The sequence below is a fragment of the Aquarana catesbeiana genome, linkage group LG06, assembly GCF_042186555.1.
Source record: "Aquarana catesbeiana isolate 2022-GZ linkage group LG06, ASM4218655v1, whole genome shotgun sequence".
Taxonomy (NCBI): domain Eukaryota; kingdom Metazoa; phylum Chordata; class Amphibia; order Anura; family Ranidae; genus Aquarana; species Aquarana catesbeiana.
In genome coordinates, this window is record NC_133329.1 from 109,483,095 (window position 1) to 109,502,629 (window position 19,535).

Genomic DNA, 19,535 nt, shown 5'->3' on the forward strand with positions numbered 1-19,535 from the left:
AGTGGCCATTTGCGGTGTCCGGCGCCATCTTGGAATCTGGCGTGCCCTAACGCCGCCTATGTCAGATCTTGTGCGCCCTGGAGCCCGTGCTATGCATAGCTATGCATAGTAGGAAGACGCTGTGGGACTACAGCGCCCAGCACACCTGGAGCCCCCCTTACACAGATGTGTATAAAGAAATACAGCATGTCAGGAGAGGGCAGAGAAGGAAAGAAAGCTAGTACCTGGAGGCCGCTGCAGATGTCACCAAAAACCTCTTTAAGGTTTGTAAGGCACAGGTGGATTGTTTTGTTTCTAACCCCTGAGACCACCAGAGTGGGGTTCCCTTGCATAAAGCTCTTTTAGAGACTGTACAGCAGGGCTTCCAACTAGGAGAGGCTTGAACCTAGCTGGGGCGAAGCGGTAAGGGGTTCTTCAGCTTTTACCGGTCCAACCATCTAGGTGAGGAAAAAAAGGAGAATGCAGCGGTGGGCTCCTCTTCAAAACTTATAGCTAACCAGTCCTATCAGGTTGTGGAGGCGGAGTCACAACCCATTGTGTGTGCTGCCATGATGCGTCAGGAAATGAAGTTATGTGTAATAAAATGGAATGACATGGAAAAAAAGTATTGAACACATGAAGGAAGGGAGGTGCAAAAAGGCATTAAAAGCCAAGACACCAGCTGAAATCTATTAGTAATTAGAAAGCAATCCGGCCCCTTGTCAGTGCAAATTAATATCAGCTGGTTCAGTCTCAACCGATGGCCTATAAAAAGGTGTCTCATTACCAAGGTGTAATACAAGAAACATCTCATGATCAGTAAAAGCAAAGAGCTCTCTCGAGACCTTTGCTGCCTTATTGTTGCAAAATATATTGATGGCATTGGTTACAGAAGGATTTCAAAACTTCTGAATGTGGATAGCATGGTGAACATTTCATGTCAATAGGACCTTTTGGAATATATTTCCTTAGTAGAATTGTCACTTGTTCAGTACTTATTTTACCGGCTGTGTGTGTGTATACAGTAATACCTTGGATTACGAGCATAATTCGTTCCAAAAGCATGCTTGTAATCCAAAGCACTCGTATGTCAAAGCGAGTTTCCCCATAAGAGATAATGGAAACGTAGATGATTCGTTCTACAACCACTGCTGGTGTATGCAGTACTCTATGTGGTCAAAGGTGCGGGGGCAATGGTAACGCTCAGAGACACTCGGGAACTGTTGACACTTTCGGGTTCTTCGACGCACCTTAAGCTGGGAGTGTCTCCGAGTTCTTCAGCACCCCCGGACCTCTGGCCATATATGGCAATATATACACCAGCGGCTTGAGCCCTGTCTTGCGAGACATCGCTCGCAAATCAAGTCAGGATTTTTTCTTTTAAATGTAGCTTGTCTTGTGAAATGCTCGTATACTGTGTGTGTATATAATATAAATATATATACATACATATATATATATATATATATATATATATATATATATATATATATATATATATAACTTAGAGAAAGGGGAGAGAGAGTGTCATGCTAGCATATCATCACTGTAAGTAGAGTATGTGCTTAGAGCAGACTTAAATAAGTACTTTCTGAAAGTATGTATATTCATAGAATTTTCAAGATCTCCAGTTCCCAATTGGAAGGGTGACAATAAAAGGGGAGGATAGTGTAAGGAGATTCCATAATACATTGCATTATGATTGATTATTGATTTTACCCTGAGGATATATGTTCAGGTTTTGCTTATTTGCTTTATGATTAGAGAAATATCTTGGTATATGATTAGAGAAATATCTTGGTATATTTTAGTGAATATGACAGACTGAATCTTATGACAAGTATTACTTAATGACTGAATTATCTCACCCTGTCTGTCTATCCCTGTCTGATGCTTTCATCTTAGGAAACATCTGTCTGTGGTTTTTATCTCTGTACACTGTTGCTGGGTATGAGAAGGCCAACGGCAGCTAAAAATAGTTTTTTTTAGGAAGTTGTGGTTGGCCATCTCATGGTCAAAAGACAGTGACAGAAAGTAAGGAATCAATGACCTATTAACTTGAACTAAAGGGGTCAACATTTTAATATTTAAGATCACAAGATGAAGACATTACCAAAATCACAAGATTAAGAAATTACCGAATAATATGCTAATGAACATTTATGTGTATCATTTTGATTGGCCCCCAAATTGGGGCAGAGTCTTGTAAAGACAGCATAAAACAGCGAATCCTGTAATAAAGAATTGTAATCATTTCAGCATACCTAGTGTGTGTATGTGTTATTGATTAACCGCCGGCGAGGACCTCCACTGAGCCATCTCCAAGAGCCTAGGCCACAAGGAGAAGACGAAGCACCTAACAGTTTTGGTACCAGAAGTGGGGTGTTTTGAACAGGTAAGTCATTTTTAACTCCTTTTTACCTATTTTTGGTAACTGGTGTTGATGCTTGCCTTGTTCAAATAACCTTGTATACCCACCCACTTACATAACTGTGCCTTCGCAATGGGCTAGGCTGGCCCCTTGGAGGGTTAAAGGGCTCGCAGGTTTTTTGGTTTTTTATAGTCTGACTAGGTTGGTCTGACTGCTGTGTTGAGTAGATATATGTGTGTTTAAAACTCGGGAAGTATAGAATACGCCCGTAGTATAAGGAGTGGCTAAGTGGACGCCCAATTTTTGGGGAAAATATTGAAAAGTGCACTTATTATACTTATTATAACATGTTCATATAATGTAACTTTATTTTGCCACTGTATATATAAGATTTTGCTTGTTTTCCTTTTAGGTACCACCGTAAGTATTTAGAGTATTAGAGAATTAGAGATAAGTGTATAATATATGTGTATGACAACTGAATGTAAAGTACTGTATTGATTTAGAGGATTTTTTTGTTAAAGTATTACACATATATGCACTAAATGAACCACATAAGACAGGAGCCTGACTGTAGTGAGATAGCGCCCGCCTGCCCACATTGCACCTTTGGTTTACTGTTCCTTAGTGTTGACAGGACGTGGATCCTGCTCACCACTAGACCAACCGGGTTTTCATACCGACTTGGTGCAAGGGGAGTATACCCTACCACAAGGAGGGGTTTCCTATACCGAGTACTGAGGGTTAACCTTCATAGCTATATCAGCCCCACAGCGATAACAGACGAGGGGACTTATTCCCAAGTCAGGGAACAGATTATAGCACAAACAGGTTGCTTTCATCTCTGTCCCTGTACTAGTCATACACTACCAAGGTTGTTAGATGGGGAATTCTGCGGCAACCCAGACCATGGCCAATCCATCTCCCTATGAGTATGTTAAAAACACACTACCGGGGCCACAGGTAGAACCGTTTTGGACACAGGTCAGAGAGAGGTGCCAACAGCTGGGGATACATGACCCAGGGCCAGTGGGACCCTGTTCTGAGGACGAGTGGAAGGAAGTGAGCAAGGTGTGTCAGGTGCACAAGCACTCTTACCCACCTGGGAAATGGGAAGACACCCAATACATGAAAGATTGTTACAAAACATGGAACAAATGCTTAGCCAAGTATAAAACAAAGTATGTAACTAAAGCCCTTACACCAAAACCTGTAAACTCACCCGCCCTATCACCCGAAGCACCCCCCCTTATGTGATGGTTAAACAGGAGGATGGAACATTGGGTCCATGTCTTCAGCTGTATCCATCTCTGGATCCAGCAGTATTGGCTACCATGGTATATGGGGCAGCTGATCAGGCACAAGTTACACGATGGGAAAACGAAAGTAGGAACAGGGAAGAGGAAGTCCGGGCAGAAGGTATACGTAGGAGGGAAGAAGAGAGGATTAGGAGATTGGATCCGAAGGAAAGGGAATTAGAAGAGAAGTTAAAAGAGTTTAAGAAGAGAAAGGAGGAATTAGAGGAGAAAATGTCTAGGAGGGAGGAAGAGCTAGAACATTACAAAAGAGAGCTAGATAAGAGGGAAGGTGAAATGAGAGAGTATTCTGCGATAACTAAGGAAGAAAGGGATGGAATGTCCCTGGAAAAGGGAGAAGAGGAAGGAGTCAGGAAGTTAAGCCCCAAGGAAAAGGAATGGGAGGAGAAACAGAATTTAATAAGAGACAGCAGGAAGAGGAAGAAAGGATACAAAAGAAAAGGGAAGATTTAGAGGCGTACGAGAGGAAACTAGAGAAAGAGGCAAGAAGGATTAAGGAGGCCAAGGAAAAGATAATTTCACAGCCATCCACCACACTCAGAAGCCAAACAAAACCGGCCATAAGCCAGAAACCCCCACAGGAGGAAAGGGAGCAGGGTGAATCCTCTACTGAGGAAAGAGAAATAGACATGGAACAGGAAAGTCTAGGTGCCACCTTTAAAGCACCACTCATGCATATAGGGGAGACGGTAGTGCATATTCCCCTACCCCTAGGCACACTGTCAAAAATAAAGGAGTTATGCCCCAGCCCAAAGAAAAGCCCTAGGGAGGCTGGTGCTTTCCTTGCAAAATACAGTGCAGGGACAAGCCTGGATAAAGAAGATATAGCAGGGATTCTTAGTATAGTTGACCCTGACAGCCCAGAAGGGCATCCCGTAGATGCCTTATGGACAGCCCACATAGAAGAAAATAAGGATTGGGTATCTTTTTGGAAAGGTATGGGGAATCATTGGTCTACTATATACAAGGGTTCATCTGCACTTCAGGAACTTGTCCTAGCAAAACAGGGACCGAAGGAAAAGTTCTATGAATTTTGTACCCGGGTATATGGTCTGTGGAAAGCAGTAGATAACGCCAACCCCCAATTGTTCACCACCACCATTATGGCTGGTGGCGATACAAAGGTGACACAGTTGCTTAAATTCACTAATCCAAAGTGGGCAGAACAACCCCCGATGAATTTATGAAGGATGCTAGGTCACGAGAAACATCAGGGGTATTCGAGCAGAAGGGTGGCATTTTTCCCTCCCTGACACCAACCCAGACTCTGCCAACTGGTGGGACTCCGCCCACCCACATAATGACAATGCAACCTTATCCACCAATGCAATCATATTCCCCAGACCAGGGTTACCCACCAGACCAGGGGTGCTTTAACTGTGGGGAACTGGGGCACTGGAAGTCCCAATGTCCCTACAGAATTAGAACGAACGCCCAGAGAGGGAGAGGTAGGAATCTTAACACCACCCCCCGTCGCCTTCAGGATATCAGGTATCCTCACCCACCACAACCCCAACCACCCCAACCACAACCCCAATACCAGCCTCAGCCTAACAGGCCACCCCCACGCATTCCGATGCAGTGGCCATCCGCTCGGCGGACGCCACAATAGGGATGCCAAGAGTACGTCCCGTCCCTCAGCCTTGTGTGTTACAATCCATCATGGAAAAGTCTTCCGCAGGTACTATTGCGGGTAGACAATCACCTGATATGTCTATTGTTGGATTCAGGGGCTACATTCAGTAGTTTGAATGATGCCATATATGACACACCGCACTGCACTGAGGGAAACTCTATTGGTATAAATGGGACATCAATTACCCACCCCATCACTCCACCATTGCCCGTGGCTACTCCAGAAGGGCAGGAACTGTGTACCCAGAGTTTTGCTGTCCTTGTGGATTGTCCAGTATCTTTAATGGGGAGGGACCTACTCTCAAAACTGAATATCACCATTAAATTTGACAGAGGGGGCTCCCTCACTGCCAGCTCACCGTTCTGTGATTTACATGCTCCAAAGAGACACACTTTCAGGGGACTCTTTGCATCATTACCACCCACTCTAGAAACACATGCTATATGGGCAGACAACAAAGGGAGTGTGGGTTTTATCAACTGTACACCTTACACACCACAAATGCGTCCAGACGCTGTAGTACAATATCACAAGCAGTACCCCCTGCCACTTGAAAAAATTGAAGGCATCACACCATTAATCAATGATTACATAGCAAAAGGGATTTTGAAACACATTATAAGCCCCTGGAATACACCAATCTACCCTGTGAAAAAGGCAAATGGGGAGTGGAGGCTTGTACAGGACCTAAGGGCCGTGAACAAGCAGGTTATACCTCTGCCACCTTTGGTAGCAGATATTTCTTTCATCTTTTTGAAAATACCTGCTGATTCCCTTTGCTACACAGTAGTAGACCTGGCGAATGCATTTTTTAGCATCCCGATCGATGATGGGGTATTGCCCATGTTTTCATTCTCATGGGGGAGGGGAAAGCAGTTGACCTGGTCAAGATTACCGCAGGGGTATGTGGACAGTCCAGCAGCCTTCTCCATGGTCCTTAATGAGACAATTAAGTCATGGACTGCTGAGCGCGGGTCGGTACTAATACAGTATGTGGACGACTTGCTCCTGTGCAGTCGATCTGCTGAAGATTGTGCGGTCGATTCCACATCTCTGTTACATCACCTGGCCAGGTCTGGCCACCTAGCATCGCGGAAGAAGATACAATGGTGTCAAAGTCAGGTAGAATACCTGGGATGCATTCTGAAGGAGGGAACCAGGCTGGTATCCCCCAAACGTGCCGCAGCCCTGCAGGCTCTCAGTCCTCCAAGAGACAAAGCAACTTTGCTCTCATTCTTGGGCGCAATCGTATATTGCCGCCAATGGATCCCAGATTGTTCATATTATGATGGCATTCTGAGGGAGGCTACCTTGTCCACCGCCCCAAAGACAGTAGACTGGACAACAGAAAGGCTCTGTGCTTTTCAGGCCTTGTTAAAAAGTCTGACTCAGGCCCCCGCCCTGGGATTGGTAGAATATGGCAAGCCCTTTCAATTATACTGTGTGGTATCGGGAAATTCCTTTGCTGCGGTTTTGACACAGCAACACGGAACCGGGTACCGACCAGTCTCCTATCTCTCAAAAAAGTTGCCTACCCAAGTACAGGGGATGCCATCTTGTCTACAGAACCTTGCTGCTTGTGCTATGGCAGTTCAGGAGGCTAACAAATCAGTATTAGGCCATGAACTGACTCTCTACACTACTCATTCAGTAACTCACCTTCTGCAAAACATGAACACACAGCATATGACAGCACAAAGGCTTAGTGGGTATGAGATCACATTTCTGAATACTGATAACCTCACTCTCAAACACGCACCACCAAGTAATCCCACTGTCCGTCTTTTGCACTCTTTGCTCAGGTTACCGCGAGACCCTGATCAGAAGCACAATTGTGTTGAACAGGTTGCAGCAATAACCAGCCCTCGCCCAGATCTCACTGACATTCCCCTACCAGGAGTACAGGACGTCTTCATAGACGGCAGTTGTACTCGCCCCTCTGATGCAACATTCCTGACAGGGTACGCCATTGTCCAACTCCCTGACGTGGTGTTGGAAGCAAAAGCCTTACCACCCTCCTCGGCACAGGTAGCAGAACTGGAGGCGCTCACAAGAGCTTGCATACTTTTCTCTGATGAGGAGGTAAACATCTACACAGATAGTAGGTACGCTTTTGGTGTCACGCACGACTATGGCGTAATATGGGCGAATAGAGGATTTAAAACCGCTGACAACAAGCCAATCGCTAACTCTACACAAATTAAAGCACTCCTGCAAGCGATTCTTCTCCCAAAGAGGATAGCGGTCATCAAAGTAAAGGCACATTCATCAGATAACAGCAGAATTTCCAAAGGAAACGCTCTGGCAGACAGAGAAGCAAAAAAAGCCGCTGCCCTGTACACTGGTCAGCCAGCCCCCACAACAATGTTCTTCAAAGAACATTTTACATCACCCAACTTCAAAACCATTGTGGCACAAATACAGGGATTAGCTACAGAAGAGGATGTTTCTTTTTGGGTCAAGGATGGCTTGACCAAGGACCAAGAAGGTCTTTGGTCAAAAGAGGGGAAGATATTGGGCATACCAGAATCAAGCAGTGTTCTCATACTTTCCTATCTCCATGGTCCAGGACATATAGGTACCACCGCCCTAACAAACATATACACAAAGTCTTTCTGCACAAACAACTTAAGTAAACAGGCAAAACTCCTCACCAACAGTTGTCTGACCTGTGCACAAAACAATGTCCAAGGGAAAAATCATGGATTACATGGCCACCTGCCCCCACCCCTGGGTCCCCTGACAGATTTGCAAATAGACTTCACACACATGCCCAAACAAAAAGGCAATTTGAAATACCTTTGCGTGATCGTATGCAAATGGTCAGGTTGGGTTGAAGGTATTCCATGTACAGGTGAGACTGCTAAAATTGCTGCCAAATGCATACTGAACCATTGGGTTTGTAGGTTCGGAATACCAACGGCCATATGGTCAGACAGAGGGCCTGCCTTCAGCTCCTCTGTTACACAGACTTTAGCTAAGCTACTAGGCTTACAGTGGAAACTGCACATCCCTTACCACCCACAAAGTGCAGGGGTAGTGGAAAGAATGAACAGGAACATTAAAGACAAGTTAAAAAAGGCTACGGGGGGCACCATGAAAGGATGGTTGGATTACCTTCCTTCTGTCCTATTTCAGATCAGAACAACACCACATGCTAGAACAAAACTCTCGCCCTTTGAGATTTTGATGGGAGTTCCTGCAAACATAGAGCTGCCCCTCTTAGATCAAAACACTGACATTAACATCTATTCTCAACAGGAAATGTACGTGAAAAATCTGGTAAGTATGCTACAGGATATGAACGAACAAGTCTCTGTCACCTTTTCTCCTCTTTCAACAGAACCTACTCATCCCTTCATCCCAGGAGACAAAGTACTGGTGAAACAACTGGCACACAAAAAGAAGGTTGGACCCATTTTCTCTGGACCTTGGAAAATAGAGAAGGTTTCCAGAACTGCTGTACTGACCGATCTAGGAAACACCTGGATCCACGCCAGCCGGTTAAAGAAGTGTCCACAGCAACCCCAGACCCCTGACCCTCCTCCAGCACCCCAAGACTCCTCTGACCAGGAACAGCGACCAGATTTGAAGGACATTCAAGAAGGCATAAAACAAATCTCTCGGACCGACGAGACGAATCCCCCACCAACAGGAAGAAACAAGAAACAGAACTTTGTACACAGTACCTGACAAAATGATTTCTACCTTTGTGTCAGGAAAAACATTATGCTTCTGGACATGTCTGATTCTGATAGTATTTATACCTACTTGGTAGAATGACCATTTCGATGATATCGAATGGTCAAAGGGAGGATTGTAAGGAGATTCCATAATACATTGCATTATGATTGATTATTGATTTTACCCTGAGGATATATGTTCAGGTTTTGCTTATTTGCTTTATGATTAGAGAAATATCTTGGTATATGATTAGAGAAATATCTTGGTATATTTTAGTGAATATGACAGACTGAATCTTATGACAAGTATTACTTAATGACTGAATTATCTCACCCTGTCTGTCTATCCCTGTCTGATGCTTTCATCTTAGGAAACATCTGTCTGTGGTTTTTATCTCTGTACACTGTTGCTGGGTATGAGAAGGCCAACGGCAGCTAAAAATAGTTTTTTTTAGGAAGTTGTGGTTGGCCATCTCATGGTCAAAAGACAGTGACAGAAAGTAAGGAATCAATGACCTATTAACTTGAACTAAAGGGGTCAACATTTTAATATTTAAGATCACAAGATGAAGACATTACCAAAATCACAAGATTAAGAAATTACCGAATAATATGCTAATGAACATTTATGTGTATCATTTTGATTGGCCCCCAAATTGGGGCAGAGTCTTGTAAAGACAGCATAAAACAGCGAATCCTGTAATAAAGAATTGTAATCATTTCAGCATACCTAGTGTGTGTATGTGTTATTGATTAACCGCCGGCGAGGACCTCCACTGAGCCATCTCCAAGAGCCTAGGCCACAAGGAGAAGACGAAGCACCTAACAGATAGTTTAACCGCTTGGCATCCGCGCTATAGCCGAATGACGGCTACAGCGCGGACCTACATTCCCGGGAGGACGTCATATGACGTCCTCCCCTGTGCACGCTCCCTGCGCGCGCCCTGCAGGGCGCGCGCCGGGCGCGTTGTGATCACCGAGTCACTGAGACTCGGCTGATCACCGATCTGTGTAAGGGGCCGGTCCCGGCCCCTTACCATGTGATCAGCTGTCAGCCAATGACAGCTGATCACATGATGTAAACAAAAGATCGGTAATCGGTTTTTTTTTTTACTCACGCTGACAGCGCGAGTAGAAAAAAAAGCCGATCACCGGATCGGATGTGAGGGACATCGGTCCCCAAGTGGAAGAGGCACATCTGCCTCATCAGTGCCCAATAAAAGTGCCACCTAATAGTGCCCACAGTGCCACCTAATAGTGCCCACAGTGCCACCTAACAGTGCCCACAGTGCCACCTAACAGTGCCCACAAGTACCACCTATCAGTGCCCACAAGTACCACCTATCAATGCCCACAAGTACCACCTATCAGTGCCCACAAGTACCACCTATCAATGCCCACCTGTAGTGCCAATCAGTGCCACCTGCCAGTGCTGCCCATCACTGCCACCCATCAGTGCCCATCACTGCCACCCATCAGTGCCCATTACTGCCGCCTATCAGTGCCCATCACTGCCGCCTCATCAGCGTACATCAATGAAGGAGAAAAATTACCCGTTTAAAATTTTTTAAAACAAAATATAAAAAAATAAACTTTTTTTTTAAAAAAAATTCAGTTTTTTACATTTTTTTAATAAAAAGTAAAAACCGCAGAGGTGATCAAATACCACCAAAAGAAAGCTCTATTTGTGGTGAAAAAATGATAAAAATTTCATTTGGGTACAGTGTTGTATGACCGCGCAATTGTCATTCAAAGTGCGTCAGCGCCGAAAGCTGAAAATTGGTCTGGATAGGAGGGGGGTTTAAGTGCCCGGTAAGCAAGTGGTTAATATAAGGTAGCTACTGTCCAGCTTCAGTGTTAATTTGCTTGCAGTCTTCATTTGATATTAATAACAATGTGTACAACTACAAACGTTTTGTACAACTTGTTCCTGTCTATAGTTGTAAATGTGCATGTATAGTACATGGACGATCTATACTTGCTGATAACATATGCTGGTAGTGCTGCACAGTGCTTATGAAATACAACCCCTGCCTGTCATAACAGGAATATGCAGGCTGCCATTTCTAACCTATTGCACACGAGGATTACTTGGGTGTCATGCTGAACAGCTGGCTTCAGCATTTTCAGAGACTCTGGCTTGAAAGATAGTGACTGTATTCAGAAATCCTTTTTTATAAAAGCTCTTTTTGGGTCTGTGATTTAAGTATTGAAGGATTATTTTATTCCTAGAAAAAATAGGCGAGGTTTGCATTACTGGTCTATAGTATGAATCTGTAATAGTCACTGACTTCCCTTTTTGCACATTGCCTGAAAGCAACTCCTGGGGTTTTTTAATTGTCTTTTGCCTGTGTGTTACAACAAACGCAGATAATGAGGAAAAGAGTTGTAAAACTTTCCCCTAAGTATCCTACACTCAAAGGCCTTGTAAAGGAGCCTGTCCAACTTGGCTTCTTTCTACCACATCCTTGTCCTTCCTTTTTTTTTTTTTTTTTTAAATCTCTTTATGCATACATTTTTCCTGTAGTCCTAAAGTGATTGTAAAGTCTCCTCCATTTTTTTTTCTATACAAATAACTGGTTCCACTTACCTGCTCTGTTGCAGTGGATTTGCACAGAGAAGCCCTGATCCTCCTCTTCTCTGGTCCCTCTTCTGTGAACCTGGCCCCTCCCTCCTGTTGAGTGCCCCCACAGCAAGCAGCTTGCTATGGGGGCACCCAAGCCAAGTCACAGCTCCCGTGTCTATTCAGACATGGAGCTGCGGCCCGCCCCCTCTCTCTTCTGATTGGCTAACTGACTTTGACAAGGCTAATTCAGACTGATGTCCAGCACTACTGTCAGCCAGGGCTAGTAGGATGCCCACCTCTGAAGGCATGTCCATGACAGCCTGTGATCACAGGAAGTGGGTCGGATGATGCTTGACCTCACATACCCAAAAGCAGACTGGTACTGGATTAGGTAGTGAGTTTGTACGGGACAGCACCAGAGAGGGGGGTGAGTATTGCAGCAAAAGCTGCTTCTTTATATTTATTTCGAAAAATTGAAATGTGGAGTTTGACTTCAACACCTGTAGTAATAGTATTAAGTGTATGAATTTCTTTTTTATTTGACATGCCTTTACTTATGTTTTCTTCACTTTTATATGATGACCAAGCTGTCTAGTAAAAGTGACAGTTTCTGGGTCTTGAGACAAACCATATACCCCTGCCAAGCCGCTTACTGTGATTCGCTTTTATTCACACAATTTAAACCCATTTTTCCCGATTGAAGGAAAACAATATTGCTATATCTGCTTAAAATATGTTAGCTGGAAATAGTCTTCAATTTGATTGTCACTTATGTAGTGTCTATTTAAAACTGCATGTCCATCTGAGACTTCCCTGTCCACAGAGAAGACCATACTGCTGCACAATTTTGAAAGAATGAACAGTGTTGTCACCTGGTAAATGGAATGGAATGATAACAGGTCTACTGCCAGAATCAATAGGTAATAAAACTGTGTTTTTTTTTGGGGGGGGGGGGGGGGGGAGTTTAAGAAAAACAAAGAACAGATGTAATTTTTTACCATAGTTACACATTAAATACTTTCTAAATCACTTCATCCAGAACTACCATGCCGCAAGTAAACTCAGAACTTGTGATCTATTTGCTTGTTCTGCGTCAATGAAAGAAGAGAAGAAATTTGATTTACAAGGGAGGTAGGTACCTGATATTTTCATAAGGCGATGACCAGCGGTAAACGTATAACTCCCAGGATGGGTTCAGCCCTGGGTTGCTCAGTTCAAGTTCTGTCCAGCACACTATCTGCTTGGAGTTTCACTGGTTCCGCATTTTACACCTTAATGCTGGTAGGTTAATTGGATTCTGTCTAAATTAGCCCTGCTATGTGTGCATGTTTAATAATCCTCACTGCAGCCTCCTATAGCAGACCCTGGTTATTGTCTTACCTAGTGTAGCTCTAGTACATATTTCAAACAAAAAAGTAGGGTACCAGGGTTTGAAGTGCTGATGATATTGGATGGATGGGAGAGTATATAGATGAGCTAGGATGGCATAGATTGATGGGAGTAGATGGATGGATGGGAGAGAATATGGATGAGATGAGATGGATGGGAGAGTATATGGATGAGAAGTGATTTGATGGGATGGATGGGAGAGTATATGGATGAATGGGAGAGAATATGCATACTTGCCAACAGTCCTGATTTTCCCAGGACAATACCGATTTTGGGACCCTCACCAGGGCCGTCTTTAGCGCAGGGCAAACGGGGCACTTGCCCTGGGCCCAATCTTTGTTGGGGGGCCCGCGCTAGCCGTGAATTGGGGCCCCGATCACAGCTTTGCAGAGCGCACAGAGGACACGGGAGGATGTATTCCTCGCTAGCCAGCTGAGAAGGGGCGGGGCCGGGAGCTCCACTGACGCTCTGACCCCGCCCACGTGCAGCCTGTGTACTCGGAAAAGAGCTTCTGTAGTGAGGGCCAGTGATCGGAGTGGGAGTGTCAGTGGAGCTTCCGGCCCCGCCCCCTCTATACTGGCTGGTGAATACAGAGGTCCGGGGGTGGGGCCGGGAGCTCCAATGACACTCCCACTCCGATCACTGGCTCTCGCTACAGGCGCTCTATTCCCAGTACACAGGCTGCACGTGGGCGGGGTCAGAGCGTCAGTGGAGCTCCTGGCCCCGCCCCTCTCAGCTGGCTAGCGCGGAATACATCCTCCCATGTCCTCTGTGCGCTCTGCAAAGCTGTCATCGGGGTGACAATTCACGGGTGACGTGGGCCCCCCAACAAAGCATCAGTGGAGCTTCCAGCTGCTTTAGTGAGAGCAGAGAGTGGAAGCCCCGCCCACAGTCCTGAATGTATGTAGTGAGTTTGGCTGGCCAGGTATGTCCTTACACCCATAAAATGCCTGAATGTTTAAACTCTGAGCTGTGTTATTTAACTGTAAAGCTGTGCATTGCTGAAAGTTCTCTGACCATCCCCTGTATAATGTCTGCAGTCTCTGATTGTCTCCTGCAGTATGTCCGCAGTCTCTGAGTGTCTCCTGCAGTATGTCCGCAGTCTCTGATTGTCTCCTGCAATATGTCAGCAGTCTCTGATTGTCTCCTGCAGTATGTCCGCAGTCTCTGATTGTCTCCTGCAGTATGTCCGCAGTCTCTGATTGTCTCCTGCAGTATGTCCGCAGCCTCTGAGTGTCTCCTGCAGTATGTCCGCAGCCTCTGAGTGTCTCCTGCAGTATGTCCGCAGTCTCTGATTGTCTCCTGCAGTAAGTCCGCAGTCTCTGATTGTCTCCTGCAGTATGTCCGCAGTCTCTCATTGTCTCCTGCAGTATGTCCGCAGTCTCTGATTGTCTCCTGCAGTATGTCCGCAGTCTCTGAGTGTCTCCTGCAGTATGTCCGCAGTCTCTGATTGTCTCCTGCAGTATGTCCACCGTCTCTGGTAATCTCCTGCAGTATGTCTGCAGTCTCTGGTAATCTCCTGCAGTATGTCCGCAGTCTCTGATTGTCTCCTGCAGTATGCCCGCAGTCTCTGATTGTCTCCTGCAGTATGTCCGCAGTCTCTGATTGTCTCCTGCAGTATGTCCGCAGTCTCTGATTGTCTCCTGCAGTATGTCCGCAGTTTCTGATTGTCTCCTGCAGTATGTCCGCAGTCTCTGATTGTCTCCTGCGGTATGTCCGCAGTCTCTGATTGTCTCCTGCAGTATGTCCGCAGTCTCTGATTGTCTCCTGCAGTATGTCCGCAGTCTCTGATTGTCTCCTGCAGTATGTCCGCAGTCTCTGGTAATCTCCTGCAGTATGTCCGCAGTCTCTGATTGTCTCCTGCAGTATGTCCACAGTCTCTGATTGTCTCCTGCAGTATGTCCGCAGTCTCTGATTGTCTCCTGCAGTATGTCCGCAGTCTCTGATTGTCTCCTGCAGTATGTCCGCAGTCTCTGATTGTCTCCTGCAGTATGTCCGCAGTCTCTGGTAATCTCCTGCAGTATGTCCTCAGTCTCTGATTGTCTCCTGCAGTATGTCCGCAGTCTCTGATTGTCTCCTGCAGTATGTCCGCAGTCTCTGGTAATCTCCTGCAGTATGTCCGCAGTCTCTGATTGTCTCCTGCAGTATGTCCACAGTCTCTGATTGTCTCCTGCAGTATGTCCGCAGTCTCTGATTGTCTCCTGCAGTATGTCCGCAGTCTCTGATTGTCTCCTGCAGTATGTCAGCAGTCTCTGATTGTCTCCTGCAGTATGTCCGCAGTCACTGATTGTCTCCTGCAGTATGTCCGCAGTCTCTGATTGTCTCCTGCAGTATGTCCGCAGTCTCTGGTAATCTCCTGCAGTATGTCCGCAGTCACTGATTGTCTCCTGCAGTATGTCCGCAGCCTCTGATTGTCTCCTGCAGTATGTCCGCAGTCACTGATTGTCTCCTGCAGTATGTCCGCAGTCACTGATTGTCTCCTGCAGTATGTCCGCAGCCTCTGAGTGTCTCCTGCAGTATGTCCGCAGTCTCTGATTGTCTCCTGCAGTATGTCCGCAGTCTCTGATTGTCTCCTGCAGTATGTCCGCAGTTTCTGATTGTCTCCTGCAGTATGTCCGCAGTCTCTGATTGTCTCCTGCGGTATGTCTGCAGTCTCTGATTGTCTCCTGCAGTATGTCCGCAGTCTCTGGTAATCTCCTGCAGTATGTCTGCAGTCTCTGGTAATCTCCTGCAGTATGTCCGCAGTCTCTGATTGTCTCCTGCAGTATGCCCGCAGTCTCTGATTGTCTCCTGCAGTATGTCCGCAGTCTCTGGTAATCTCCTGCAGTATGTCCGCAGTCTCTGATTGTCTCCTGCAGTATGTCCGCAGTCTCTGATTGTCTCCTGCAGTATGTCCGCAGTCTCTGATTGTCTCCTGCAGTATGTCCGCAGCCTCTGAGTGTCTCCTGCAGTATGTCCGCAGTCTCTGATTGTCTCCTGCAGTATGTCCGCAGTCTCTGATTGTCTCCTGCAGTATATGTACACAGTCTCTGATTGTCTCCTGTAGTATGTCCGCAGCCTCTGAGTGTCTCCTGCAGTATGTCCGCAGTCTCTGGTAATCTCCTGCAGTATGTCCGCAGTCTCTGACACTCTCCTGTAGTATGTGTATTAATGTGCCCCTTTGCTTGCTCAATTATTTGGGATTGCTCCACTGCTCAGTGAGAGGTAATGATGTGCATGAACCTCTAGCAACCAATCAGCAAACAGTAGTGATCTGCTTTAATCTCTAGCAACCAATCAGTAAGTGCTAATGATGTGCTGTAACCCCTAGCAACCAATTAGTGAGCGCTAATAATATACATTAACCTCTAGCAACCAATCGGCAAGCAGAAATTATGTGTTGTAACCTCTAGAAACCAGCCATTGAGCAGTAATGATAGGCTGTAACCTCTGGCAAACAATTGCAATCGCTGCGTGATCTGCTGCAGTAAACTGATTTTGAGTCTACCTGCTATTTTTTGTATGTCTCAGAATGGAGGGGGGGCCCCAAGAAAATGTTTGCCCAGGGCCCAATCAAAATTAAAGATGGCCCTGACCCTCACCCCAATCGGAGCTCAACCTGATTAAAGTCCCACGATTTTGCTGTTGTCCCGGGAAATCGTGACTTTTTGGCAAAAAATGGCAGCGGGCTATACAAAGATGGTCACTGCTGCCAGCACTGTTTCCCCATGTGTTCAGTGGAGAGGGGAGGGGCAACCAATCGGCTTCTCTCTTCAGTGTACAAGTAGACAATTCTCTTGTACACTGAAGCCGATTGGCTGCACGTATACCCCTCCACTGAACGCAAAGAAGGGATCAGCCACCGCCAACCCTCTGCCGCCGTGTGTCCGAGCGGGGACACTGATGTAAGGACTGGGCTCTGCTGGGGACACTGATGTAAGGACTGGGCTCTGCTGGGGACACTGATGTAAGGACCGGGCTCTGCTGGGGACACTGATGTAAGGACCGGGCTCTGCTGGGGACACTGATGTAAGGACCGGGCTCTGCTGGGTACCCTAATGTAAGGACCGGGCTCTGCTGGGTACCCTGATGTAAGGACCGGGCTCTGCTGGGTACCCTGATGTAAGGACTGAGGCTCCGCTAGGGAGACTGATGTAAGGACTGGGCTCGCGGGGGACACTGATGTAAGGAGGGCCACCTGATGTAACAAGGGACTTTACTAGGGGCACCAGATGAAAGGAGGGGCTCTGCTGGGGGCACCTGATGTACAGTGCCTTGCAAAAGTATTCACCCCCCCCCCCCCTTGGCATTTTTTGTGTTTTGTTGCCTCACAACCTGAAATTAACATGGATTGTTTGAGGATTTGCATAATTTAATTTACAGAACATGCCCACAACTTTGAAGATGTTTGCTTCAAATATAAAAAAAAAAAACAACAAATAGGACAAAATAATAGAAAAGGTCAATTTGCATAACTATTCTCCCCCTAAAGTCAATAGTTTGTAGAGCCATCTTTTGCGAAAATAATAGCTCCAAGTCGCTTTGGATAAGTCTCTATGAGCTTGCCACATCTTACCACTGGGATTTTTGCCCATTCCTCCTTGCAAAACTGCTCCAGCTCCTTCAAGTTGGATGGTGTGCGCTTGTGAACACCAATCTTTAAGTCTGACCACAGATTTTCTATTGGATCGAGGTCTGGGCTTTAACTAGGCCATTCCAACACATTTACATGTTTCCCCTTAAACCACTCAAGTGTTGCTTTAGCAGTGTGTTTGGGGTCATTGTCCTGCTGGAAGGTGAACCTCCATCCTAGCCTCAAATCACACACAGAGTGGTACAGGTTTTGCTCAAGAATATCGGGCGATGTGAAGTGTTGGGTTTGCGCCAGACATAGCGTTTTCTTTGATGGCCAAAAAGTTCAATTTTAGTCTCATCAGACCAGAGCACCTTCCTCCATACATTTCTCCCACATGCCTTTTCGCAAACTTTAAATGTGCTATTTTGTTTTTGCTGAAAATAATGGCTTTCTTCTGGTCACTGCTCCTCCACCGCTGCAAAGAAGCTGCTGGCAGGAATTTTTGTGACGCCCTGCCAGCGCAGCATCCCAGTGTGAAAGCACTCGGGCTTTCACACTGGGTTTGCAGCTGAGGCTTTTTTCAGGCGCTATGCAGGTTCTATTTTTAGCGCTGTAGCGCCCGAAAAACGCCTCCAGTGTGAAAGGCGTTTTAGTGAATTGACTTTAACACTGTTTTAGAAGTTATTTACCTCATGTTTGTGAGGTAAATAACTCATAGGGTGAATTGATATTTTCAGCAGCTCATGAGATAATTGGAGAAAATGTGTCACCAGGTTTAATTATCTCGTGAGATAGTCTTTATTAAATTGAGCCCAATGTCTCTAAGAAATTATTCTTCCTAATTCAGCTTTCTATATCACTGCTACTCAGTGGACAGTGATTCCAACATCATCACCTTTGTCCACTGAGCGTGACGCTGTAAAGCCAAACCAGACTGGTGTTATCAATCAACAGAGGCTGGAATGGCCTGCCATAATGAGACATTTTTCCAAAGGTAGTAAGCAACCTCGGGTGGAAAAAAGAGCGTTTTTTTTATAACTAAAACCAATATACACTGTGCTTGCCAAAATAAAAATAACGAAAAAAAAAAATGGAATATATATAAAAAAACGAATATATATGTGTTGCCGCCAGCTACTGTTGTGTGTTCCAACACCCACAAGAGTGTATAATACCAAAAAGTGCAGCGCAACAAATCGCTGTAAATCACTATAAGAAATATAAGAAACTAAAAATCATCAGTGAAAAGTTCATCAATATACCGTATTTTCCGGCGTATAAGATGACCTTTTATACTTTAAAAAAATCCTCCAAAAATCGGGGGTCGTCTTATACGCCGGTATATGGATGTCAGCCCGCTGGATGTGCATTAATGTCTGGGCTGAGCCAATCACGGCGAGCGATGTATTCTATTAATGAATACAAAGCCTGCTCGGATTGGCTTTTAGATTCAGAGAGGTGCGGGCTGATGATGTTCCAACCTCTGCCAATCACGGCGAGCGATGTATTCTATTAATGAATACAAAGCCTGCTCGGATTGGCTTTTAGATTCAGAGAGGTGCGGGCTGATGATGTTCCAACTTCTGCCAATCACGGCGAGCGATGTATTCTATTAATGATTACAAAGCCTGCTCGGGATTGGCAGAGGTTGTAATATCATCAGCCCGCGCCTCTCTGAATCTCAAAGCCAATCCGAGCAGGCTTTGTATTCATTAATAGAATACATCGCTTGCCGTGATTGGCTCAGCGCGGTATACAGTATGTTACCGAATGTGGCTACCCCTCGGCTCCTCTTCCTTCCACTGCCACCTCGCCATCCACCACCAGAGCTTTGGTTTGAAGTACCTGACCCTTCATCTGGCATCTGACCCTGCATCAGTGGATTTTGCCGGGCATATGAGGTATTTACCACCGCAGCATTACTTCACAAAGCTTGTGATTAAGTTGCACAGACCTATTATTGCTGTTTCAGTATGTTACCCAAGCTACTAGACAGACTAGTCGGAAGGGGGTCGTCTTATACTGCGAGTATATCTCAAA